This window comes from Varroa jacobsoni, unplaced genomic scaffold, assembly GCF_002532875.2.
Source record: "Varroa jacobsoni isolate VJ856 unplaced genomic scaffold, vjacob_1.0 scaffold_509, whole genome shotgun sequence".
Classification (NCBI taxonomy): domain Eukaryota; kingdom Metazoa; phylum Arthropoda; class Arachnida; order Mesostigmata; family Varroidae; genus Varroa; species Varroa jacobsoni.
Genome location: NW_019213411.1, coordinates 13,857 through 39,988, shown reverse-complemented (window position 1 = coordinate 39,988; position 26,132 = coordinate 13,857). Strand labels below are relative to the sequence as shown.

At 38.3% G+C, this 26,132-nt stretch overlaps 1 long non-coding RNA gene across 2 annotated transcripts in view; it reads right to left on the bottom strand.

Moving 5' to 3' along the window:
• The window catches only part of LOC111261015 (uncharacterized), a 62,543-nt gene extending 37,928 nt beyond the window's left edge, over nt 1–24,615 (bottom strand). Inside the window, exons 1-3 of one of the 2 annotated variants that reach the window (XR_015311323.1) lie at nt 23,926–24,615; nt 21,196–21,382; nt 20,306–20,458 (exon numbers count right to left, since the gene is read on the bottom strand). This is a non-coding gene — a long non-coding RNA (uncharacterized LOC111261015). The remainder of the gene's footprint in view (nt 1–20,305; nt 20,459–21,195; nt 21,383–23,925) is intronic. The other variant, XR_002680712.2, reaches the window with a different exon arrangement.
• Between the last annotated feature and the right edge of the window lie 1,517 nt (nt 24,616–26,132).

Genomic DNA, 26,132 nt, shown 5'->3' with positions numbered 1-26,132 from the left:
CTAATACATTTCAAATATGCCCAGTTGACGATATCCAGTTAGTCATAATGTGCCTTAATGCAGTTTGAATCTATTTCAATTGTTATAGGACTATATGGCTCAAAATAAACATTATATCAAAAGTTTCTGCGCCATTCAATCAAGATACGGCTCAATAAATGAGAAACTTATGTTCTTATCTTTGTTATGTAATGTTACAGCTGATCGAAATGTTTTGGCCGATAGTATTTCTATTTGGCTGACTGTCACACTCCGTTATACTACTTCATCACAATAAAACACCTGTATTCAGTCTAAACATGCTCTTTTATTAGTTGTATTAGTCAAATCAATCAAGGGGACATATCCATGAAGTGCTTAGTGGTTATACTAGCACTGAGAGCTCGGCACATTAAAGAAAGACTACCCAATATTTGGCAACTAGAATGAACGCCAACGGTAAGGGAAGAACTCAACGGGCTTGGTTTAAGGTTTGCTTTCGCCTACATTCAACTTGGATATCAGCAAGTTCATTAGGCCTGCTACCGCACACTTGCTGCTGCTGATGGTAGAACTTATATAAACTATTCGAAAAAATCCAAAACGGATCCCTTAGAAATCCGTCGTGGCCCATTTCTTATGGACATTAGCGGCACTCAATAACTAAGCGACGCGAAGTAAACACTTCGGTTTCAAGTCAACTTCAATCATTCGTACAAAGCGTTTACGACACAGGCTAGGCGAAGCGTGCTAGACTCGTTTTTTCATAAGGCCTTCTTTTCTCTCGTGTGCTGATTTGATTGACTCGGGCTGCATTGACAGTTTAGCTGAAATCAACTAAAATATTACACTCTATGATGCCAACATGTACTTTTATATTGCACTGTAGCATTGATCTAATCAGGATTTCGTTCAGTTCATTGTACCCCATCTATGTCGTTACTGGCTTCTGTCGACACTTTTTTTTACCGATATACACCTACGTTACTAAATAAACAATGGCCTTCTGGTAAATGTAAATCGAAATAGAACGGCCGGTGCCTAAAAATCTATTCTATCAGTTGACAGTTAAAGGGGAATTGCACCCAGCTTTTGCATTGGGTTGTGCCTATCTATTGTTGTCCGTGATAGAGCGGAGTGATCTTCCTGCTTTTGCCACCATTGGAACCGCGAATTGTGGGACCACTAACTTAGTAAGGCTAATTTGCCGCGAGAAGCGCCTTAAATCTTACGTTTTGTTATAAGTCTTGCGGCAAATATTACTTAATGTTGATGAAAAATCTCTCGTTACCGTGAGTGGCCCTCATTCTAACACTTCTTTATTAATTATTAGCATCCCTTTGCTGTTTCCTGCTTTAAATTATAAAATGAATTCTCAACAAGACTATTTGCGACGCAAACGATACGCCATAAGCTTTTGTTCATGTCATTCTAGGACAGTGCATGTAAAGTCCTATCTGTGAGGCGGACGAAATACGACCGTATAGTAGTCAGATTAATTGTTAACATTTATTTATGGACGTAAGTGCGTTTTATTTGAATTTGTTTACTCTTGATTGCTTCGAAGTAAGCAATGAGAGCATGTGACCTTTGTATGACCATTAGACGAAGTGCCATGTCGCAAATTAACAACTATACGAAACCCGAAGTTAGGACATATTTTGATCGTTGCAACACTATGAAGACCGATATCTATTGACCAACATTAGACGCTAGCCTTCAACACATTCCGACGAAAAGGTTATAGCAATCTAATAATAATAATAATAATAATAAATACCAAACGTAGTTCTACCGGTAGCGGGCATTTGAAAGTGACCTGGGCACTGACCGTTTGCAGATACCGCATAGAGCCCGCTGTCAATCGAAGAGTAAGGCAGTATCGGTCAGTCATCGTACGACTCTGATGTTGTCAGCATTTACCGGATGGTCGCGTATTCAGCGACCACTCCTTTTGAAACCAATTAAGAACTAGAAAGACGCATGCCGATTTAATGCCCATATTAATTTTGGGCTTAATCTGCCAAAATATGCAGTACCTCTTAATACAAGATGATCTAATGCCATAACATCAGAGCGTATATTCGAGTTGAAGGCGACAAACCACTAATAATTAGACGACCTCAAATTGAATCGGTCGATTGACCTTTGGAACTACCTCTATCCCCCGCGCTGTACAATACGACCGCGACATTAGCGCTCGTCACAGTCTCTCCACAGTTCTAGAGTCGAATATTAAGCTGTTCGACCTCTGAACATCGATGCATCAGCAGTTAAGTAAATCTGTAAAACTAGCACCAGTATCCCAGAAAGCCAGTTGTTATATCTCTACCGTTGCGCACATACATACCTCTTCCCCATAGAGCGATGGCCAAAAATAGACTAAATTATAAATGTTTTCATGTTTCTGGCTTCCATACAATCCTGTGCCGATCTGTTAAGCAGTAATAAAAAATTCTATTTGTACAATTACCAGCAATATGTATGCAGGTACGTGATTCGGTATTTCGTCGTTATGATTAAAAAGGCCAGGTAATATTTTTATCGGTGCTTCATTTTCTATTTCCATGTGCTGACTGCGAAATTTTAGTTATGAAACACTTCCTCCTATGAATAGATTGCAACGATGGCAATTTTAGTCCTCGTCCTATTGTGATTACTTTGTTATGAGTTATCCGAGCGGCATCAGCAGACCTACTTCAACAAAACTTTTCTATTGGCACCCTCTTCTTGCGATTCGTCGTTCTTCAGGAACGACGTGCAAGTAACAACAATATCATACAGCATACTAGTGCAAGATTTCGGCCTTAATTTCTATTTTGTTATTAACTCATTTCTTCAGATTTGTTCACGTTAAACAGTTGTTAGACTCTCTTTTTTCCTATTTAAGGTAATTATTGAGCTCTTTTATAGATTCTCGCAAGATTATCAGGCCGTTAGTGTGCTTCTATGAATTGAAGGAACGAATGCGTTTCTCTATTATCAAGAACAAGTCTACTACATGCAAACCTGATTAGAGGTACGTGTTTGTTAATCAGTAATATCTGTGTTATTTAGAAGTACTACACACGAAGCACTGATGTATACATTTCGACGTATCCTTTAGCTGACATTAGGAGAGGCTAGTTATTAAGTTTAACTATCTGATCATTATGAATACTGTAATATTCTAATATAATAATATAGCAATAATGGCCTGTACGGCGGTCCACGTAATTCAGAAATCGGTGCTTTACATACAGGTTACTCTAGAACCCAATGGTTATGTGGAAGCAAAACACAAACGGTGGATTGAGTTTATCTTAGCACAGAGTTGTCACGTACACAGAATCGATCGTACACACAATGAAGCTAATTAATAATTTTATCGATGACATTGATACGGGACTATCCCTGGAGTAACAACACCCGTACCAAAATGTTTACATGCATTTCTTCATTTCAGTGCACTGTTTTACTCTTGCTAGTAGTTCTTTTTTGCATAGCTCGCTACCGCACAGCGTCCATGGAACCGCGGGCGTTCTTGCTGTGCCCCTATGTTTCGTGCAGCATCCAGGAGGAAATCGAACTTATTACGGCTCTTGTATGATTGCTTATGGTAGCTTAAGTACATTCAACTTCGAAACGGTCTAAATTCAGCCGTTTACCTACTGCTACTACTACCTAAATAAATCCTGTATGCATTATGGTGTCGTTTATCGAATCTTGCCTATTCACATTTTTTTTATTGAGCTGCGAAGTTGTCCTCACAGAACTGTCAATAACAAGGAGCTGTGACTCAACGGTAACCCTTCGTGAAAACCTTCTTGGTCAGTTTCACGACACAGATACGAAACACAGTATTGTATTCCGATATTCTCAGAGAAATTGTACAATTTATTGAATGATTAGTGTTAACATGGCACCGCTTCCAAAAAATCGAGCAAGAATTGCAAGGCAGGAAATAGCTCTTTATGTTTTACTACTAGAATTTCTATAGAAACATATTTTATAACGCATACTATAATTATTTGAGCCTCTTGTCATTTATGCAATTCTTCACCTCTTCGATCGTAAAGCTATTATTCATTTGCATTAATTAATATATCCGCAGGCCATGTTTGTTGGTGAAGAACGCGGTTACTAAATTAATGGAAGTTAAATTAAAACTAAGTTAAATGTAAATGAATTCATCGATACTCAATGTAGTAATTTTCGAACTTTAACTGTGTTCTCTGCTAACAGTTATGACGTCGTCCAAAAGAATAGCCTTTTTAACTGAATACGACCAGCGAAACTTTTGTTAAACGTATTCTATTTGCAATAAGATTATGTACGCAGGACGCAGTTCTATCTTCAGATGCTTTGGCTCCCGTTCTTCATAAAGCGAACGATAAGCTGATTTGGACTAGAAGACGAACAAAATCCATGAATTTCTTAAAACAATAGCATTTTGGATCATCAAAGTACTTATAACAATTAATGACAGGGCATAATACTAGGATAATGAGGTTGATTGTGCTTCATTTCTGGTGCTGCGTCGGTACGAGCAATTATAATCAGTACGTGGATATTAGCTCACGATTCAACCAAAACAGTGCAGAGCATACATTTCAGATATATTATCTCTCATGCTATTTATTGGTGCAGTGTAAATATTTGATTAAAGTCCTCCTTATCATAGGAATAAATTGTGTCCCGTACGAGTAAGTTCCGTTCCGTGCTCATGGCTCAACGACCAGACCTCAGAAATACACAAAAGAAGTTAACCTTGAAAATGTATCCGTAAGTTTAATTATTTATACAGTTTAGGGCCAGTGACTTGGTATGAACTCTGAAGGTATTAAAACTTTTACCTCTTCAATTCAATACCAACTGTAATTGTTCGCAACGTAATGAATTGCTTCAACTGATGAATGATACCATATCTGCTTTGATTCATTTTTCCTAAATGTCATCTTTTTTTGAGAGAAGTACTTATCAGTTAATCAATGGGTTGAATGTTTTTTGTCAACTAGCTTGTTTGTTTACTATAAATGCACCATTCTGAGTTCGGAGCTATAATCCGTCTATTGCATCGTTTCCAGCAAGGAAGAGTATTTTCGCATCCTGGAAATGGGCTTTCAATCTTCTCCGGCAAACCAGAAGGTCTTATTGAGAATGGCTTGTAGTGAATAGGTTGACGTGTATGCACAGGTCCGATTTGGCCTCCCACTCCTCGGCTCGCTTAATTTCTACACTAACTACTGAAGCCGTATGTTGATCAGGGTCTACTATAACCTCACTGGCATATAATAATAATAAAGGGGCGACAGCAATTGAAAAGTGTTTTTTACTCTCTGTATCGCTCGAGAGCTTTTGTGCAAACTTACTTTTGACCTGAGACCTCCGGCGCACGCTGTTATTCGTTCGTATATTAAACAAGCGAAATTAATTTAGAGGTAGATTAGGTCGATTCGTTTTTACAGGCGTTTCGTCTACTATTCCTAGTGGCAATTAATAGTAATATTCTATTAAGCAACAATAATATATAGAATATATAATATATAGAAGCAACAATAATATAAACATATAGAAGTTGTTGGAAAACAATAGCTGGACTTGGAATTGGAAAGCTGTCTATTTAAAAATAGAGCAAGAGCCACTTCGTTGTTCGAAATACAATTTCTAAATGATGGAGTAGTCGAGTTTTCCCACTTGGATCCAATCTAACAGAATCGTCGTTTGTATATAACTCGCTGTTCCTTTTGTCTTTTTTTTCATTGGCGGACAAGACTGACATATGCATTCACAACTAAACCAACATTAACGATTCATTGCTGATACATAAATGACGTTCTCATATCGATCTTAGAGGAAAAATAATTTCGCTACAAACCATCTGCTAAATAATATTTTATTCAGATAAAAACTAACGTCACAGAATAAGGACATAACATAAACATCTTTCCCTGTAGGCACCGATCGCCAGCAGCGCTTGCCCGCCTCTGTAAATGTATGTCCACACGTATCTAGTTTATCCATGTTCTTTCATTCATGCGTCGAAATAAGCTTTTTTTGAGGAGTGAGGCATCGCTTATCTGGCTGTGTGTCTGAAGTTGTGTCGAAGGTCCCGAGGTGGATATACTTGTCTCCGTACAATCAGTATTCATTAAAACTGCCATCACTAAGGAGGTCGACAGGTATAGAGTCTAGCGGAGCGTACTATTAGCGTCGAACATTGTATAGTCGACGTAATTTCACTACAGCCATATTCGCGGAGAGCGTGAACAGTTAACATGGCACAAGATAATCTAGGTGACCTAAACTACATGTAACTGCGAAGTTCTCAGTGGCCCGAATTCGAATAATTAAATTTCACCATTGACTACTCGAACAAAAATCAATAAACTTTTTCGCATTCTCTACAGAAAAATTAGCAAAATATTTCAACAAACTTTTGACGTTCAAATAGTCCTCTTGAAAAAATCTCGTAAATATCTAAAGCACTCCATCCATGTTTGGTCATACCGTGCTGTTTACACGCCATCTCTACCAGACACAATCGATCTCAATAACAACATTAGACTTCATTGATGCTCCCGACTATACCGTGCAATGCAAAGGCCCACAGAATGGCAACTGGAAAAAATTCTATGAGGCAAATTTCAGGTGGGCATCGTTTACGTAGTCAGGCAAATGGATATGTTGTGCGAGTCCTCCATTCTATACCACAGCGAACATGACCGTAACGAATGAAAAAAAAGCTAAAGCTCAACACCGATGTCTGTAATAGTTGTATAGATAGCATTTGTCTTTACAAAAACGCGGGCCATTCAACTTAATGCCGTGAATGCGTTCAAAGCGTTGTATAGAGGTAAATTTGAACTTCAACCAGGGTTGGAAACAGCGTTTCTTCCGCATCGCATCATCCCATCGCAAGCAGCAATAATCCCTACAAATTTATCGGAATGCGAGAAAAACGTGCGACTGTTTGATAACTAAACCACGTGCTACTGCTGCTGCTATTATCCAGCCTCAACAGAACCAGACGGTGAAGCTTCAAATGGGTCAGTGGCTAGCTAACCAGAGGGTCAAACAGATGGGCTTAAGTCGAAACTGGGCGTGGGCACGATTTATTCTGCAGTGAAAGTAGCCAGCCGTCCGACATAATGGTTAGCAGGCACTCGAAACATTTATCCCTAAACGACTAAGTTTCGTACAGTGCAGAAATCGTTTAAAACAAATTGAACCTTTCACAGTTTATCTTCACTACTCATCTGGTATGTATCGATGTATCAAGTATGTATGCGTAAAAAAATAAAAAAAAAAGCATTTACCGCGATGAGTGGAAGCAATGCATTCGTTCAATGTACTGCTGAATAGACTATTGCGTCTGCAGTAGAGAGAACTCGCTTCCAATTTTCCGGCAGGTTCTAAATGGCACGACTGGAAATGGAAATATTTGAAGACTGAAAATAATTGAAAGCATCTTTTGAAGTCCAACTCGAGTGATGGGTATTTTTATTAACCTATGAGGAGACGATTAGAAAGCAGTATTCATGAGTCCATCTCTATGTTTCATCACAATTGAGTAGATCAGAACTGGAGGGTCTAGGGATATTGAAGCAGAACAAAGAGGCCGTCAGAGAACTCACGGAATTGTCCACTTCATGTCGTACCACTTAACCAATTGAAGGTAATAGGTTCGATGGTTTCAAACCATAGAGCTTTAGCAAAATCTGTCATTAAAATTTTGAAGTAATACTGAAAATAGTGAAAAACTTAGAAATAAAGATCTTCTAGTTCAGAATTGGATTGTACCCTTTAATATATGATACTCAGAGCGGGAATAAACATGGGATCTCGACTGTTAAACAATAGCTTTGATAATATTACTAGAATAGATCCGCTCATCGCCCTAAAAAATGTAATTACAATTTTGTTTGTTTGGTTATTGTTAACCCTGCTATAGGAAAAGCCTCAGACGTTTTGTATTCATAGGCAACCTCCATAGTGCGCGCCAACTTATCCAGTTTTCTTTAGATGATAAGGCTATCGTCATCATCATCGAAAATATGCAACTAAATAGATTTTGCAAAATATATATGATCAAACCAATGGTCAAGCCGGTGCGTGCTTATCCCGTACGTATGCAGTTAATATATTTCTATGTGCATTACATTTTTGCTGGGTCTACCTCGGACCTAAAAAATTGAAAAATCAATAGCAGACAAAGCTCTGAGGACTGCATTTAGAACTACAGCATAATCAGACTGAGATAGCAGTAGGCCCCGAATGTAGGGTTTTCGCGTCACACCTGCTACCAGCAACACCCAGATAGACTATGTAGACTGAGCTGAAGAGAGAGAAAGGCTGGGAGGCATAAAAGTCTTGCCACCAAAGGAAGTTGCCGTGACCCTCTAAATCAAGTCGCTCAAAGTTTCTATTTTACCAACTTCCGTCTTGTTCCTTTAGACTGTTCTCGTCAACGACTGATGTGGATTTATATTGGCAAATTCTTTACAAGCTCAGTTCAAGCTGACGCAGCCCGCACCCGATGCAGCAAGCTCTGGCTATCTCACGCATTTGCGGAACCTCCTGAATCGTCAACAGGGCCTGACAGCTGCTTTTGAAGCTGCTTTTGCCCTAGCATTTTGTGTTGTCGTTGCAGGTGGCCAACAACTGCATCATCTGCAGTTGTCCCAATATCGTCAACACAGATGCCCTTATTGTCAATGTCTCCCTTTTTATTTCTCCTTAGGCCCCCTTTTACCCGTTTACCTCTTGCCTAGATCCTCTCAAAATTCACCAAACCTATAGCAGGCTCACGTAGCTATGTATCGTTGTTATCGATCGAATAACCCAATTCAATTTTCAGCGTACGTATTCTAGCACATTGGTTAGGATATCACTTCGAGGGAAATTTCGTGTCCAAACGTGCACTGGGGTTCTACTACTCTTCCTGCTGTTACAATTTCTAGTACAACTATGAGCAGCGAAAAAACTGCTGGAGCGCCAAAAGTTTGCATTTGGCAGGCCACATCAACATGTCTGATTGCTCACTTTTGCCTTACGATGCCCAACTCCTTTTTCTTTGGTTGACGCCATATTTTCGGAACGAATCCTCGAATACATATATTTTCAAGGCCTACGGGACGGAGTATGTCTGATAAAAGAGCACGGGGTACCTCCGGGTTTTACTATAACACATTCGCATGTTTAGTGCTTGACGTTCAATTTCTGGGTAGATCGAATCATGGATACACCCATTCAGTTACTCCCCCTCATTTTAAACTTTTGCAACTTAACGTTCAAGGCAGGCCATTTAGTTGACCACTACAGCAGTGGAAAGGTGAGGGGTGCTAGAAAGAATGCACTTTAAATGTCGGATTTCAAATTGCTACGACTTCTACTTAGTTGGAAAATTAAGTTTTCTCGACTTCTTCAACAACTTAAGTGTATACAATGCGGCCAGTAAACGTGCACAGACATAGTTAGCACAGGTAAACACATAAAACGGACACAAAAACAATGGACATAAAACGTTGTTGTTGGCATTGAATATTGCATTTTTGGACAAGGACAAAAAAGCGAGAGAAAATTAAACTTAAAATTAAATGTTTGTAGCTAATAAAATAGGGCGGATAGTTAAATGAAGTCATGATGGTTATCCAAAGTATCGGCTGAGGACTCCGTACACATTATACAATATAAGTTACCGTAGTAATTATATATTATTACCGCCAGCGTTCCAGATGTTTCACAAATACCTTGTTTTTTAGATCGTTTAGGAAATTCAGCTCTAGGGTCTCTATAACTGTGACGGAAAATTGGTTGTTTCACCTATTTACTGACCTGGTGAAATTCGATCAAATGTTCTTAGCTTAGCGGTCCCGTCAGATCAACACTTGAGAGCTTTGACGGCCTCAAGATTCGATTATCTAAATGGCATTAAATGTCGGACATATCTGCTTTTTGAAAATGTTGATTGTTGTATTTATTTTCTAAGCTAAAGCCTCATTGATAGTCAAAATAGGCGGCTTTTCTGACGTGGACCCATATACCCTTAGTGAAGATCCAGTTGTATTAAGAATATATAAGCCCACGACGTGAATAAAGGAACATCGGCCTAGTGATGTATACATACATGCAGACCAGAACGAGGAAGATCAAACGGGAAGAGAAAATAAACGATGTAAAAATTAAGCATAGCGGTACAGCATTCGGTGTATTTGAGCTATGTCCTCAGAGATCGATTAGAAGGTAAGAGGCAAATAGAGCTATTCACAATATCGTTAGTGCTATCATGAAGTCGAGCCTATTTTCAGTAATACGGCCTGCGTACGAGAAAATTCTTGTGCTTGAGCAAGATATACGTTGATATTGCAACACCCCGTAGGTGTAAATATATACAAGGGTAGTGTGAAAGACCAAGAATAGAGAGAAAAGTAAAGTTGTTCCAGTTAAAAACAAAGATTTCAAGTTGAAACAGATGCTGTCTTAGGTTGATTTTTTTTAGCTAGACGTTTTGTTGAACAATCTATCAAGATAACTCGTGTACTATTTAGCTCAGTTCATACGAAAGACGTATTATTTTTTGCGGGCTTGGCTTGTTCGCATATATAGGCGGCCGAATTCGTTGTGACATTTGCCTTAGATTCGTTTCTCTCGTTTCCTACTACTGGGATAAACTATCCGTAAACATCAGCACTAGACCAGTGTATCAGCACGATTTAGAGACTGTCTCGGACCTTTAGAATTGGCTGCTACCTTTAACTGGTGTTTTAACTGGCTGAGCCAACCCGCCACCCGCTGGCTTATCCATAAAGAGACAAACCCAATTTACTTTTACATCGCATATTTTTTCTTCTAGCCGTTCGATCTCTCTCGTCTCGGTCCGCATGTATCTATGTATAGCGTGCTGGCCCGACCTTTATTCATTCATAACCTCACTGAGACAACATAACGTAGGCTGACACCGTCATCGTATTCATGCAGGGGGAATATGGACACAACGGCGGTTCTGTTAAGGCTACTACTGCCATAAATATATCTAGCTATTGTAGTCCGTATTGATATGCGTGCCAATCTATGCTTACGTTACCACACAAAAACGCGTAACGGGAAGGTAACGACCACGATACCAACAACGAGAATAGCAGCAGCAGCACGTCTGCAGCATCATCGAAAGCAGCAATAGATGTACATGTAGACACAAGATACAACACTTCCAAAAAAAAAGGGCGACCGCTCACTAGAAAGATCACTCAACCAACCACAGTTGCTTATACATGGACATTTACGCTTTCGCACTGGGTCGAGGTATCTGCAATACGCAGAAGCCAGTTCTGTTTTTTTTTTTTATCTCTATTCTATCCTGCTATTTCTTCCTCAAATGGATGCTATGTTTCTTGTGCAAGGCATCTCATCCAATCTTTTACGCGGCGACGTTTCGCTTCCTGACGCCCGGGGCGGCAAGGAACTTTCTTGCCATCCTCTTCTGTCCCTGGGGAACAGTGAGGAGAGGAAGTCAGTGGACGACGACGTAGTCTCCGCCCGCTTGAGACCACCACTAGTGCTAACGGCAGACGATCTTTTGCGTGACGATAAACTGATACGGTCGATGTGCGAAACACATACGTACACACTATGCCTTCACATTTTATATCTGCCAGTGTCTGCTACCACAGTACAGAGCTATGAAGTCTGAGAACAAAACTATGAAAACAGTGTGAACTATTGTGTACTATTTGAATAGTTGGCGGGCAGAGGCAGTCTGTTGCCACGAGAGACATCACTGGTCATCGGTCTGTCGCTTTTTTCTGAGCACATTGTAGTAACCTGACATTTTCACTTTTCTTCAATAATTCTAGTTCTAAGTAACTTACTGACAATAGGTGGGCAACGATGTTTATTTATTCGTTATTTAGATATTAGTTATTTACTGAGCAGTAGATAACCAACGATAGCATCTAAACGGAATATCAACCGTTTGATACTGCTGTCTAATATTACCCTGCACCATCAAGTGTCCCAATACACCCATAACGTACTCTTCCATTGCTCATTAATACTATAATGCAATCACTAAAAACAAGCCTTGTCTCTCTATCAAGGGTACCACAACGTTCTGCTTGTAACCTGTTACAGGTGTACATTTTTCCACACATTGAGTATTTCTGTAAATTTAGAAACACGTTTTGTGCGCTGTTTCTGTACATAAACATTTTAAAAGCGATTTTTAGGTCTCATATTAGGCTTTTCATGCGCATGTAAATATATGTAGTGTTGTAACTCAAATTTGGTTATGCATTTTTTCTAATATTGTTTGATAGATTACGGGACGTGTAAAATAGGCTGTTATGGTCATTTTTGCTTGAAAAGTAGACGAAGACATCAGCACACTCTCTCGATGGAGTAGAGTTGATACGTTTGCGTGGCCCCTTGTCATTTGAGGCTATGATAAGGGCTCACGAAACGAGATCGAAGAAGAATTTAAGGAAAAGACCCATCCCGGACCGGGGCAACACTACCAGCTCTAAAGTACCGCGGGAGAGGTGTAAAAGATAGCAGATACCGGCCACTAGCAGCTGCACCCTAGCTGGCAGGATGGTCACACAAGGTGGACCGAGAATAAAAAGGAGGCGTGCCCCGGGCGGTGGAAGCGTGAACTGGTTCAAACAAGCAGCAAAAAGTGGCTTCTTTTACGTTTATCATCTTGCCCCTCCCTGGTGGGTGAGCTCGTTCATACCTTTTACTCCCCTGCCGTCTCTCCCCATGTCTTTCCGATAGGTTGAATATATTCTGAGTACCTATGCTCACTCAGAATGTCATTATACTAAAGTAAAGGGAAACTCTTTGACAAAGGACGGGACGAAGTCTCTTCAGGTACTGCATGTGCCAAACGGAATTAGATTCGATAGACAAGAACTCCTAGAAAAGAAGTCGCGACCAAGGTGATATTATCAGCATTGCCTACGACCGTTGTTATGGTGATTATTACTAGTACTACTAGCGTTATCGCTAATATGTGCGTGAGCAGCGTCGCCTAAATTCCGTCTACTTACTGCCTAGGAACGGAAGAAACATTTCTCAAAAAAAGGCAGAATATCGGTAGAAATTAGGGAGTTAATCGCTGTTGGTCACGCTACGTGCACGGTGATGATAATCATTATAGCAAATGATGGCACGTAGGTATCGTTGCGCCTAAAACTGACCAATTTTCTTTTGACTACTGCTGCTACTGATTTAATAACAATATGAAGTGGTCAAAAATGAACAGTTAGGGATATATGAGATGCGCTAATTCGTATATAAGATTCACTATAGGGCATATGCTTTTAGCACGTTATCTATGGTTACACATATTAAAAACTGTTTAAGGTTACGTACAGGACACGGAATAGTGGATAGTGAACGAGCGTAAAAAAAGTGGTGTAGTAAACGCGCAAAATGCCACACAAGTCATCAGACATTCAACAGTGAAGCTAGGAGTTTGGGCCGAAGTTTTAAAAGCCAAAAGAGAGTACTGCTTAGTCGTCAATGTTACCTCTGATGATACTTCTCAGCTCACTCTGGGGGGTGTTATCAGGCATCACGAAGGAAGCAATTCTTGTTGGGTCGTTCTGACTCAGGTCGGTCGGTCGATCGGTCTACATACTTATATAGGTTCTAACAATCGCTATTGACAGTACTAGGAGGTCGTTAGACTCACCGACTGTTGTTATCAGTACCAAAGTGGTCACGAAGTGCTTGAAATTGTATATGGAGGGAGGTTCCGCGTTTGGTTGTACGTAAACGTCTATCTGTGTATGTTTGTCCGTATGCAAAAGGGTAGAAAGAAAAGCTTGTAGGGTATGTAGTGGGTAGAAGGCTTTGGCAGTAGTCAGTTATAACCTAGTCGAATGCATCGGTAGCTAAATGGTAAAACTCATCTCGTCGTTTTCCTTTTGCCGTCTTGACAATCGTTATCTAACGCCGCCGATGACAACAGTAAACCGGTCTCGTGGTGCCATTCAGCTGCAGTAGCGCAATTGCATTGCAGCGCCGTTAGAGAAACATTTCTATTGCAGCGCATGGAGGAATAAAAAAGACAAGATGGTGATGGAAACAACGACTTACTGGCACCCTTTTTTTCTCGATTTATTAATATAATTGTAGTACAAAATCTGTTAGCAGCTATCGAAAACAGGCAAATGGCATGCGGATCATTGTTAAACTTCAAAAAAAGTATTTGACAAAGCGTCAACTCTGCATAACCTTAAAAAAAGTCTAGATTTAGGATTGTTAAACGAGTAAACGTAGACAATATTTATTATGAATAAAATAAGATTAGTTTCAAACTCTCACAGGACGCCGTATAATATGATGTTTTCTAACAAGCATTAGTCTAATTCAGCTTTTTTTTCTTTTATTAGCAGCAGTCTTTTATTAATTAAAAGTAGCTTTTCAGAAAACCATGTTGTCTTCTATTTTTAGACGGAAAGATAAATTTCATCTGGATGGTAGGCTGCATAAGCATCGTATTCACGTTATGGCGTACCCCTACAAGGTACTTAAAGGGAGAAAGATTAACTCAAGTTTGGCTTCTGTGTGATAAAATTCAATTAAAAATTGTTCCATTCCTCTTCTAAATATGTATTAGTTATAGCTTTTTTTTGCATGTTTTTTTCTTGAAATAGAATATATGAATTGTTATATATGCAATATTGCACCCGCAGCACCTCTAGTTGCCATTGTACAAGTTGTCTGTTAGGTTGAAATATGGGTAATTCTCCTTTTCAAGCTAGCTAAAACCCGGTATGTTACTCAAAATCCAATTACAAATTAATTTATCTTATATGAGCCGTCACTCTCGATAGTATCTTTTAACCAATACATTTATACCTTTTCACCGGGAATTTTCAGCTCTGGTTTCGAGGAATTTATTCAGCAGATTTCGAGACCCTCTGTATTACTAGTTATAAGGTCTGGAAAATACGTTAATGCAGAAAAACGTCCCACTCAAGTTCTTGCGGAGCAGTTTTCACGATCTTTGCCATCCACGGCCTGGCGCGTTTTTTAGAGAAGCCCGAATTTGCTTCCTTAACTTGATGCATATAATGATATTTGGGTCATATACAGATCTCGTTAACTTTCTTCTTCTTCTAATTCTTCGCAAGCATTTCCTTATGCCATCAAATGCAAATTAGTCTTTTTGGGACAAGGGTTGGACTTAATTTGGGCCTGGGCATACCTCCCGAAGTTATACACTTTTCTCCTTCCGTTATGTGGATACGTGAGCGCCACTTCTCGTCACTTATGCCCATTCTGTGTACAAGCTTATCGTTGTAGCTTCGTGTTATTCGGCGCTGAACGGAACGTTGAACAACATGGACAAGCCGCGTTTCTCGGTAATGTTCATTCAATTTATGGAGTACCCAAATTCCCTCGAAAAGATTCCCTCCGAATAAAGTATTTAGTGGGCTCTACTTTAGATTTCTCTGGCATTCTCATCAAGAAAAAGTAAATCTTATCCGACACACTCGGGAATCGACTCGGGTCCGACAAACAAAAAACATACGCTAAATTTTAGTAGTAGACAATATGTACACTTCGCGCTTATCTGATTAGTCAATCCAATTTGACTTGTTCAGCTAGGCTTACGAAAACTATAGCTGAATGCACATTAACAGTTATCCCTCCCAATTATCCTGCCCCACTTAACGCGTTAGAAAGTCACTAGACTTACTCTTTTACTCTGATAAATAATTAAACGCAGAAGTCACAGATATCTGGTATGTCTCGGCTAACATATTGGTTTTGTCAGCAGAGCGTTGCCAATGTTTTTTAGTTTTTGTCTGTTTTTTTGGTAACAAATGTTTATCTGTATTTTTTATATTTTGGCATTTTTCTCTGATCGTTTTCACAATAATCTACTACACATCAGACATTTTGATTTTTTAGTTGACATTAATTAGAAGTTCTCTTAAAAATTACTCGAAACCCATTTCCGTCCGACTGTTACATTGGTGTGTTAAGCTTTTGCTCTCCGAGCGGCACTTTTGACTCAAATACTAGAAATTACATATAACATTTGATTCAGTTTATCGGGAGCTTTCAATTGGTACCAAGAAATCCCCCTACAATAATCTGAATATATATACAATAATGAAAAAAGAGTGTGACTACACTGATAAATCCAGCATATCCGGTTTTGGGCTTCTAAAGGTTTGTTAATAGAAAATATAAAAGGTATTTCTTTACGAAAACTTTATTAAAGTACCTACAGTTTCGAAATAAAATACCAACAAATCATTAAACACTAATAAACTCCGCCCCAGCCTTCACAATTTTCTCTTAGACATGTATAGGAGATTCCTGCAAAGGACTGCCTAAAATAAGTGGAATTGGCAAAAACACAATGTGCCCAAATTAACATTACGCTTTGTGGAATAGAAACAAACTTTGCGAGAGAAAAGTATTTTCTCAATCGACTTCATTTTACGCACAACTTTTTCCAGGATACACAATACACCATATTTAGCGGTGTATATAAGCGCATGTTTAGTCCATAGACATAGCTATTTTTTGTCATGGGTTTTTTTTTAGAAAAAGATGTGTGCAAACATGCATGAGAAGTTCCGAACGGCAAATTCTGGAAGAGGTAATTTCAATTGCCAGCCACATTGTTGGACAGATACCGACACCAAAAGAAAGGTTCACGCTGCACCTAGCTAAATATACGGTATAAATCGATCACACTTCTAAAATTTTCTTATTTTAATTGGTTCAAAATTTCCTAGCAACAATCCTGTTACCTTATTGCAGTCATCCCATTATAATTTCCTACCGCTGTTCCCATTAACGCAGTTTTCCTGATTTAGTCAATCTATCAGCGTAATCAGTATTTTATGCTCCCATAAATATCCCCTAGTAGTTCTACTGTTGGTCTTCAGTTATCTCATCAGCGTGGTTTAATATTTGATCCATTTTGTATTGCACAAAAGCTCAATATCCTGTCGCATTTCTCCCGTTTTCAATAAAGCATGTTAGAGGGGAAAGGTATCCGGCCAACTAAGAAACATGGGCCATATTTGCAATACTTCAGATTCCGTCGACTATTTCGCAGATTAACTAAATTAGCATTCCGTGTTCTTATGGAAGAAAAACTGTCCCTTGATACAAAGTAGTCGCATATTAAAAAAAAAAAACTTAGATGACTCCCATTTTACCGAGTATGAAACATCTGCACAAAAATACTACTGAATAGCAAAAACATATATTATAAAAATTTATTCTCTATTTTGTAGAGTTTGATAAGGTTTTCAATATAAACTTTTCACAAATTTGACACGGTTATCAAACAAATCACAAAGAATATTTTTCCCAAGTTAACATCACGTCTTAGCAGACGAAATTTAATATCGGCGAGTAAAAATATTCATCCAATCGACTCCATTCTACTCGCAGATCTCCTCAGGCTCAAAGCCTTCCAATTCAGAAAAAAATTCTATAGAGCCGATTTGGATCAGAAAACCTGCGGACTTTGTATTAGATAGACTATACTAATTTGGTTTAGTCACCAAACACATTCTATTTAGAAATAAAAGGTAAATTATATTTATACGGAGGGTGGGGGGGGGAAGGAAGGAACGTCACTTAACAGTATGATATTCAATTCGAATTTTGATACACAGACAGCCCAACAGCTACCTCGAAACCTTCGTTTGAACACATGTTTTTTATGCGACTCACGTTGAGTACACTACTTCACGAAGCACTAATTAAGCACACTTGTTTGTGAGAAACAAACCTGCTAAGAACATATGTTTACGTATTTGATTATATATCAGAGCAGACGATTCTGCTGGCTCCCGTAGTGTTTTTAAATGACAATGCAACAGGCTTTTTAAAACTTTAGAAAATGAAGAAGAAATAGTTGGTTGGCCTCGGTTCATGACCCGCCAAATCAACACGACACTTTCTCAAAAATGTTATCTATTATGTGCAACAGTATTTCCTTAATAATGCTTTTTTGGATGGCTTCTACAGGAGGAAACCCTGGAGATCAATTTGAAAGAATCAATTTACTACGTACTCTATGAAGGGCGGTTATTGACGCTTAATAATATAGATAGGCAATTTTATTCTGCTTCACGTAAAATTAACGAGTAATAAAAGTTAATTGATAAAATTGCCTATCTATATTTTTTTATTACTTTTCATACTTTTTTTTTACTTTTATTACTCGTTAATTTTACGTAAAGCAGAATAACATACACACTTCAGACCAAATGCGAGGATTTGTACGAGTGACAAATACTGTGCTTATTTTTTTTTAGGTCGTATCATCTTCAACATATCCAAATTACACTGGTACACCAAAAAAATACAAATTCGATATGAATCTGTTATAATAGTTAGGAAAATTCATTAGTATGTATTGTATAATATTACCAGCGTCAAAAGACTTGTGCAAATCCTTTGCAATATCGGGAATCCTACTCTGCCTACAGCCAAGCCATGAAAAACAATGAACAATAAAAGGGCAAGTTTAAATTTTGTATGGAATGAGACGAAATAAGCCTAAGGTTTTCTTCAGTTATGACGATATTCATGTATATTCTAAATATATTAAAAAATAAAGTGGATATCCATTAGATTAAAATATGTACTAGTGTATAATTGAAAAATTAACTCGAGACCTCTAATATCTTTTGTTGGACTCTCCATTTTCAAGCTTCCTGACCATGTCCATAGCTATGAAATGGGGCCAAAAAAACGTTACTACTGAAAATCGGCCCATCAAATTGAAACTGGTGAAGCTCAGTCCACAGATCGAGTGAGGTAAAATAGGATCCTATTGGTATTACGTTAGAAGAACTGGCAAAACCTGTAAGTTCTTATGAGTCACATAGGCAAAGATATTCCGCACAGTCATTTTTTAGCTAAAGCCATGCGAACAACTTAGCTTATCAGAGAACCATTTGATAATTTATTGGAAACGGTAACCCCATCTGCCGTTCGAAACCTTAAGTAATCTCCTCACTTTTTATCATCTCTAACCATAAAAAGATTATTAATATAAATAAAAATATTTCAGTTGTTACACAAGGTTATCGTCAAAGTTTTTTTCTCGTATTTGATAGCATCTCAAGCAAATGGTAATCGCAATTATGTTGCCTCTATTGCTGTCTTGTAGCTGACTCAAGCGCTATTAGAGCACATTAATACGCTCACTCCAGTGGCCGATTCAATCAAAGATAAAAGTCTTTAAAGAAAGCGTCGTATACCCTTAATGAACGACGAGAACTAAGAGCCAACTTACGTGCTGACGCCTTCATGGGGCCATGATAAAAAGCAAAATAACAGAAGCTAACAGACATGAACATTTAAAGCTCAAAACCATGATGAGAACTTAGTCAAAGGGTTGTATGTATATAATAACGTGCAAAGCTTTATGTATTGTCTTTTTCTGCCCCGTTTTATCTTTTAAGAGGTTTCTGTAATAATTGCTTTAATAATTTACGACTCGTTGCGGACATACCCAATGTTCTCCTATCTGCCTACGAAAGCTTGTCGAGTTTCCAATCTTCTGCACAGGGTACCGTTTGCTTGTGATAATATTTGCGTACTTACCATAAATGTTCACTAAATTTCACTAAAAAAAGGCAATCAGTAAGTATCATTGAAGTTTCATACCGCTTGGAGTGTTGTTTAGACAATAAATAATCTCACGTGTCAAAACTAGAAGAATGCCATCTCAAAAGATAGATTTTTAAAAAAAATTTAGTCTGATCTTTTGCTAAAAATTAGTGTAAGACGTTCAACATATTCAAAACACGTTTCTACATAAGCTCACATCATGTAGAGGACAATCCAGCTCAAGTGCAATATGTGATTGACACTGACTTTAATCGACGACTCAAGGACGATTTGATCCAGTTCGGAACGAGCCCCAATATCCGCTTTAAATAATAATAATTTAATACTAATCAGGTTATTAATTGGTGTTACCGTTTATGTACAAGGAATACCTGTAATGGTCATGAGAGTTCGATCACCGAAAGCACACAGATACAGTCTTCTTGAAGAGATCTTGTAAGACATGTAAGATTCTATGCGTAAAACAATGCTTATTTTAGCATAAAGAACTTTTTCAGCATATACTAATGAAATACATACAAACCAAACGTGAACTGGCAGACACCTAAAACTATCGACGATTAAGGAAGGTAGGAATTGCAATCACTTATTTACTATTATTCGCCGTAGCAGACATTACATGCACTATAAATAAGAAATCAATAGAATGTTTTTGTGCTAGGACGGGAGGACTCTAAGATGTCCTTAGTACACCAGTCTTCGTTTAAGAAATACTTACTCCAATAAAAATCTGCAAAACTTCCTCTCCTTTTATATTAGCGTATCGCTTTCCTGGCCGACTGTTTGCCTTAGCGCTAGATATAAGCAGATCTCTAAAACGTGATTTTCTCTCGAGCCGTCTGCAGCTGTACATCACTTCGGTATGATATGTCTGTAGAAAATTGTACGTTTCTTGTTATATAATTAATATTGAGTCTTGGAACTCCTGATATGGCAAGTAGATCAGACGTAATATAGGATTGGGCATGGGGTGTGCTGCAGCATATGACAGTCATATGAGCGAATCAAAGAAAACACAACAAAGAATATGGAGCCATTACGACCTACTTGCAAGATAACAATAATCTCATTCCGATACTCTTTTTAATACAAAAAACGCGTTACAGTTGCCATAGATACGTACCTCTAAAGGCATAAAGCTCTCAATTAACGACAAGGATTTCGATAGTATCAACAATAGGTTGAATCGACACAACTTTGTTACGTAACATCTTTCTATAGCTATATCTCAGTATTATTAAAAGTGTGCAAATAATATTGGTTATCTTAGTGTATTTAAGTACGTGTTCTCTGGCCTAAATACGACAAGGCAAACACCTTAGTTTTTTTTCGAAGGCATAAGATTTTCTACCAAATGAAGGTCGCGAATAGGCAGTCCTGCTTATGTAGCATGCACATTTTTATCTATCTTTTTTATACCTAATACTGCTTGTCGTATGTACTGTGTTAACGAGTTATTTACATGAATATATACTTGGCGATCTATGTTAGTGGATTTTAAAGAAATAATAAAACAAGGTACATATATAATAATTACAACACTCATGCATGTTGATTTCGAATTCATAGCTTTTAATCCACATATAGCAATACGTAATACATACTAACCTGATGCGTAACGGCTGCCATGTTTGACAGCTTTCGAGACTCTTAAAGGCTGCATCGAAGAAGCAGTGGGGGCTGCATCGAAGAAGCAGCAGGGGCTGCTGAACGAATCATAAAATGCATCTGCTGCTACCCCGACTAGCTAGCCACCTCGCCGACCTTGGGGTAGGGATTTTGGAATTGGACGACACTAGCAAAATAGAAGCCGAAAAATGTGAACGGAATCTTGAAGCTCTTGAGATGCAGGACCTTATTTTCAAAGATCACAAGATGGCAGTCAGTGGCATCAAGATATAAAATTTCTTCAATTTGGCACCATCTCTCATATTGATTTTGCCCTAGACGTTCTCCTCTACTGCGTTATCGTTATTTGCTGATATTTCTTTTGGAACTAAGGCTTTCTCTGAACAAGTGAATCCACAATATCGAATGTAGCTTAGGTGCATTGGTAAATTAAGGGGCATGGGGCACGAGTTTATACGGCCACAGCGAATTACCCTTTCATGCGGATCTTGCTCTGTGAATTCATCAACAAGAAACTTGTTTTGACATTCTGTTTTCTGTAAAAAAAAAAACCTTAACTGAGATTCTGCATGAACTCAGAAGTTTTGTTCAGAGTTACTTAATGTCAAGTAATCTTTTGCGGGGTTTTGAATATACGTATTCCATATAGCTTTTGACATTCTTTGTTTAGTAAAAATTAAATATATATAACCTAAATTTTGTGTCTGTTTGCGTATATAACCTACATACACTCCTCAAAGTGGTCATATTGAAAGATTTTTGACGGATCGCTAGAATATTGTTCGGACTAGAGCTGTTCGTAAAATAGAGCCAATTAGATATAAACGCTTTGGCCGAGAGCATTTTTTTGTTGCGCAATATTAATTTACGTAAATTGATCATTTTTTCAGCGTTTGTCATTCTTTGATATTGCTTTTTATAGGATTCTCTTATACATGCCTTTGACAACAAAATTATAGTAGCTATTTTTTTGAAGATGTTTTTTTCTGAAAAAATGCTTATAGAACTGAATCAAAATTCATTGCTTTTCACATTGAAAATGGTATTCTATTTAAAAAGGTTTTTTTCTTGATTCCGACTGATGGATTTCGGAAAACTGAAAAATCAAAATTACATTCAGGTAACAGTGGCGTGAGAACGCATTTCGAGCTTTTCTTGGGTGCTTTCTCGAGCGATTCATTTATAAGTGTCAGCTGGAACATGACGAATATTTTAGTGGTATCTTAGTTCAATTTTCTTTCTAAAAATATTAATCTAAAATACTTTTCTTTTAAGAACATTTAATTTTTCACAAGGTCCTAGTTTGTTAATGCCAATTTTTTACGCCGATCGATAGGTTGAGTAAAATGCAGTAGGTCATCCTAAAGTTAAACCTGACATTTCGGTGCAAAAAGACTAAAAATTTAATATAGTTGTTTTTTCGCCTAGATGCTACTAGGATGACGATTTTTTTTTACGTGGAAGTTTTTTGGTACCAATCAAAAGCTCTCACTAAGCCGAATGGAAACGCAATGCATCTTCATATACCTAAATCTCAATTTTCGGTTCGAAACTGCCATTTGAAAGGTGAAAACTTAATATGGTGTTCTATGCAGAGTTTTCTTGGCGCGAGCTGATGAATCTTGACCGAAAAATGCAATAAAAAAACTGCAATAAAAGCTCTATTGGTAGTATTGGTTTGTTTACGTAAGAATGGGGTAAAAAGACATTTCCAGCGGTTTTTTGAATGAATTTCGTGTCGAAAAGTTGAAGCGGTAAATATGAAGTTGAATACCATTAAAATTTGTCCCCAATTAATTTTCAGGAGTAAATGCCAGCAGTTAAATAAACATGTGTCACTATTTATAAATAAAGAATAAGCAAAACAGATAAAAAAAATTTAAGTTCTCGTTACATCTTACAAAGAGTGTCTATACATCAATCGAACTATATCAAATCATCATGAAATATTTATTATATAATCATTTAATTTAGTGTGTCCAACTACTTAATGTAAAAAGGGAAAAATAAAAAAACCTTTATGTCTCATAACGTTCTCGGAATCAATGCGCCAAACTGAGCTAGCTTATCAGTCAAATCAAGTATATATCCACATCATACATATTCGCTTACAAGGATATCTAACCGCTCATTACAAAAAAGGAAACGTAAAAAATCTGCAAGCCTTAATAACGCTACTTTTCAAATACGTCCAGACCAGATTGAATAGAGAAAATCTTCAACGATGTAGATACCTAAAAACAGACTTTCTCGACGATCTCGAGCTTTCTTCTCGCAGATTTCTATCGCAAATTTTGTGTCTAAACAATGGCTCACTTAGTATACTTATGGGCAACCTTGATTCGTCTAAAGTCTGCAACGAAACGAGGCTCGTTCTTCATGAACGGTACCTGAACTTCATTTCTGAGATTTCGCGCCTGCGTCTTCTGGCTACCAAAAATTACCCCTTCACTCTTTCACGACGCAGACATTTTTTCAGGCCAACGCATACAGTCATGTTTTGCCATAACCATTTACAGGCAGAGTCAAACACTTGACCACATCCTAATCTTGTTCCAAGAATTTTTCTTCAACTACGTTGCTTCGAGTCGCTTTCGGGCCTCCAAGCATATCAAGCCACGCACGATACTCGAAATATTGACATACGCACTCTTCTATAATGACTTTCCTCACACATTTCTGGTTCATACTCAAATACGGGACGGCTACCTGATGACTAAACGCGAAGCTTCGGAGGCTGTTGACTGATTCCTACGTAACACATATAGCACTGACGAACCGTTCGGTAGAATCCTCACTTGGTTGCGGTGACCTCTACTAGTTGCTGCCTGTCACGAGACGTGGCACCGATGCCGGCATTGAAGATGCATACATCAAGCACTCTTATCTGTATGGGCATTTAACGCCACACAGGTTGGCCGCCAATGTGCGTCCCACCGCTGCTGACAATAATTCTTTTTTCCGTTAGACATTCGTAAGAATTGTTTACGTCGCCAGTAACGTGATCATTCTCTCCGCCAATATTGTCATAGCGCGAACATGTGGCACTATTCATTGACAAGATTTTCAGACCTCTTTAGGTCCGAAACTTCAAGGGGCATTTTTTTCAGCAACATGAATATCAATACCCAGTGATTGAATGATCCGTAATATTATGAATTCTTGTCCCGATCCCTTTCCTAAGGAGCTCACGAGGTACCACGCGTTTAATCAAATCTCAGTTAAGGCCGATACATTCACCTCGCAACCGAATTCCTCGACAGCCGTGAGGTATGTGGCCCTCCCACATGGGCCCAATGGAAGAACGGAAACAATTATAGAAGACTGCGGGGTCAGTTTTAGGTGGAGTCTCAGACCGAGGCCCGTGTAGTATCGGACGTTAGTTTTGCAGGCGCAAGTTTAAAAAATGCGCACGTTTTGCCATTAGCCGCGCTTGAACCAAGCGTATTTCTTTACACTAGGAAAGACGCAGTGTGTCAACGAATTATTTGGGAGTAACTAAAGAAGTTATTAAATATTTGAATACGAAAAAGGCATGATAGGAGGACGAGTAATCGATCATTGCTGGACTAGAGTAATGGAATACAATATTTTAACCGGAGAGTTGCAGCGGCATGACACAATTCAAACAGCGCGGTCCCGCGAAAACTACAACGGGACGTCTCTGATATCCTGGTCTGTTTTGGGTTAGATGTGACGCGTATCAAATATTGGTTGTCGAAAGGTATTGACAGTTTTTCTAGTCAGATGGCGCTGTCGGGTTCGTATTGCGGTTGTTTGAACGCTCAAAAATGACAGTAGTAAATGTGCTAAAATTATTAGAATACCTTTATTCAAGTTTGAGATGGGACAACTTAAATATGAGTTAATTTTTTTCAAAACAAATCGATACATGTTATAATCTTATTACGGTAAATCGTAAATTCTAGTGAAAAAGTGTGCTATTTGTAGTCTAGATACGTTATGGGAAAAATGCCTAAAGATGATTCTGTCACGTTCTTTCTGGACATTCCAATGTGAAAGGTTTTCTTTGAAACAGTCGTCCAATTACGATGGAAGTCGATGAAATGATTACGAAAGTTAGGCAGAACCGACTCGTGGGTGACCATGATATCGTCTAGGAAAGAAACATCTACTATCGCTGATGCTTAAAAACGGTAATGACGGAACGCATTTGGTGGCATTGGAAAGGGACTGTGCAATCTGAACTGCTGCTGCTGCTGCTGCGACGATCTGGTAAAACGACTTATTTGGACTTTTACTATTACCGACCAATAAAATTACAAGAAACTACGACTGGAAAGCGAGCAGTTACCTAGCAGAAATTAAAAGAACTTAAATGCATTATTAGACTGTTTCTTTACTGAACTCTCCTAATTGTGTCGATCTCAAAAATCACTTGTTACAGTTTTTCGCTCAAAAAAACTACTAAAAGTTCTACAGATCTAATATTATGATGTCACCAGACCATATTTAGGTCAGGAGTTTGAAAATGTCGTCGACTGAAATGACGTATATCTAGTTTTGTCATATAAAACTGTTCGTTTCAATTTTCTTTTGGAAACCATCAATACTTTTTCAATATTCAATAAAGGCTAGTGGCATAATTCCAGGGTATCAGTAGGACTGTTGAAGCATTTTAATGGAAAGCTGAATTACGGTAACTACAACAGAACAAACTCTAGTTTATCTATACTACGAAAAGTCTGTGTCCGTTCTTCAAACCCAAAGCGACTCGTTGAAGTGGTCGGATTTGGCTAATCTTTTCTGTGTCGCTAGAGTCGCATCATGCGTGCAGAAAATCTGCACCAAAAATGGAGTCGATTGGACGAATATTTTGTCCTAGAAGGAAATTTCTTTTTGCTGAATTGATTATACTAAAAAGATACCTAATAACTGTTTGGAATTTCTCAAGG